This window comes from Montipora capricornis, chromosome 13 (genome assembly GCF_036669925.1).
Source record: "Montipora capricornis isolate CH-2021 chromosome 13, ASM3666992v2, whole genome shotgun sequence".
NCBI classification, from domain to species: Eukaryota; Metazoa; Cnidaria; class Anthozoa; order Scleractinia; family Acroporidae; genus Montipora; species Montipora capricornis.
The window spans coordinates 49,557,767-49,560,473 of NC_090895.1; the positions used below are offsets into that span (position 1 = coordinate 49,557,767).

General features: G+C 38.6%; 1 protein-coding gene across 1 annotated transcript in view; it reads left to right on the forward strand.

Annotated features, from left to right (window-relative positions):
- LOC138030941 (uncharacterized) overlaps positions 1–143 on the forward strand; it is a 1,242-nt gene extending 1,099 nt beyond the window's left edge. Inside the window, exon 1 of the mRNA XM_068878797.1 lies at positions 1–143. This exon is cut by the window's left edge and continues 1,099 nt beyond it. The gene's annotated coding sequence lies outside the window, so the exon portion shown is untranslated.
- The last annotated feature ends 2,564 nt before the right edge of the window (positions 144–2,707 follow it).

A 2,707-nucleotide genomic window follows, 5' to 3' on the forward strand; every position in this document is an offset into this window, starting at 1 on the left:
GAGATATATTGGCTGTTAAAACAAAGGTTCTTTTGTTCTATGGTTGGCAAAATTTATGATAAAAACAGTGAATATCGCTAAACCTGGGGTGCTTACCATTTTTTGGAAAATTTCGGTTGGGGTGACCGTTGCAAAGCAGCATAATGGTATAAAGTGATTTTCCAAGTATACTGACCAATTCAACAGTTCCATTTTCAAAGCTTGGTTCCCAGCCTTTACCTTTCCTCACGACTTGATTTTGCACAAAATAGAGCCTGGAAACGGCAGAATTGATCAAATGACACAACTCATTCTCGAGACTGATATTACGAGTAATCATATACTAGTATCAACTGGCCTTGAATATATGATTATCATTATTTTATGACACTGATATTTGGAAAGGAATTCTGGGAATTGAACATGATGAGTAAAAGACCTAATCGGCAAATACAATACACAAATAATCTTAATCCGGGAGGTTCGGATTGGGTACAACATTGGTTGCAGTCGCATTATGGAGTTAACATAAAGTGGTCCATCAAGTTCTGCTGTTCAATGTTCCCATAGGAATTTGAAACACCAGAGAGTTGACACTAGAGTAGTCAACACTAGTGTTACACTGTTTCTCTCAAGTGTGACTGCAACCACTGAGTTAGCCGATTAGGTCTATTTCTGGAATTCTGTTCCGATAGGAAAATCAGCCTGATACCTTGGATGTACTCCACATTTTCTGAATAGACTTCCCGGAAAATGACTGTTCCATTTGACATTTGACTTTCCGGCACTTTTGGTTGAATGGTAAGCACCCCTGCTTTTCAGTGAAGGCTGTAAGGCATGATTTTTAGCTAAAACTTATCTCTGAAATCATTTCACTGTGAAGTGTGATTTTTGTTTTCATCCATAAATTTGCCTATATCATAAGCCCCAGAAGACGTTAGTAGAGTTTTGATCGGGAGATAGATGGTAAGTACAGCTAAAATGGTGGCATTTAAAGGGCAGACTGGACTCTGCAGACCAGTAATCTATACACTAGAAACATGCAGGCCGGTCCATTTTGTCAGCGGCAAATCTTTGCTCGACGCTCGTCGTCCTGGTCTGCAGAGTCCAGTCTGCACTTTAGACTGGCTGTGCATGATTACACAAGTCATGTAGGTGTTCCAGAGGTTCTTCATCTTAGAGCTGATTTCATGTAATTTAAATTTGATTAAAAGAGACCCTTCCCATCCAATTTTTAGGCATAATAATTTTGAGTTGTATATACTATATGCCACTGTAAAAACCTTTGTACGATGCTTTTCTCAATATTTTCTCAGATCATTGTATTATCAATTTAATAGGATGTCGTTCAGTAAAAAGTGCCACAATAAACACAAGTATGTTCTTGAGAGAAGTTAAAATTGTCTTCTCATCTTAATAACAATGTCATGCCAAGAATGCACCGTTTTGGTAATTTCAGTCCTTCCAGTATGGTGGGACATTGTCATAAGAACCTAGTTTAATGACATGGCTCCTGTGAGTTTCCTAAAGCTCAAAGGCCATGGAACATTTGAAAGTGTAGGGGGGGGGGGGGGGGAGCTAGGTTTTGGTATGGATCACAAAAGTGTGAGGGGAGGGGGGCTAGGAGAAAACAACATTGTAAGGAAAAAGTGGGCAGGGGTGGGGGGGGGGGGTCTATAGGTCCCCAGCATCCCTTCCCAGCCGACAATCATCAGAACCAAACAACGATAAAGGGGAGTAGGGATGGTAGCACTCATTTCTCACCAATTGATGTGACCTGGGTTCGATTCCTAGACTTGCTGTCAAATGTGGGTTGAGTTTGCTGGTTCTCTACTCTTCCGCAAGAGGTTTTTCACCGGGTACTCTGCTTTCCCTCTTTCCACAAAAAGCAACTTTTGATTTGATTTAATTAGGACCAGCCAGACCTGGCATTTGGAAGGAATAACTCTAAAACGCCTTCAAATTAACACAATTTAGGTTAGGATGTATATTCCTCCAGAAGAATGTGAGGGCTCAACAGGTAAGTGTTCCTTCAAATTGTTGCATTTTCTTTGCAAACGGACAGGTCTGGATGGCCAGTTCTGACAAAAGGAAAGCACCCTAAGATTCTTTCAGATGACAAATGAATTCTGTAAATTGGAAAGCTGAAATAACCCATATTCTCATTCTCATTATCATTGTTATTAATTATAAAAATTAAGGAAAATGGAGGGCCAGAGGAAAAAAAAGTTAAATTCAAATTGTCAGCAATTTGAAAAGATCTAAAGTAAAGGCTAGGAACATACAAACAGTGAGATTTCTCCCTAAATGATCCTGTATTTCAGTGACAAGAATGAGCATTGATTCTCCAACGTAACAGTAGTTATATTTTTACATGTAGATAAGTGAACCCAGCCTTTACTAAGTAGACCTTCTGAGGACAAACATCTTTGATATTGTGACAGTAACAACCACTAAGGAGACTCATTCAAACTGGTTTAACAGCAATAATTTATTATCATAATAAAAAATATTATTAACTAATGACTCTGCTCAGTAAAAAAGTTGCAAAAGCAACCCAGTGACTTGCAAAATCCAAGTGAGACCATTTGCTTAATGTGTGCGTCATACCATAACCCTGTGATAGATAAAAAGCACAAGAAATTTTGAAATATTAGATGTACAACTTGTCACTTCTAACAAATGTTTAAAAAACGAGTAGCAGTGTTTTATCGGGTTTATGCCTTAT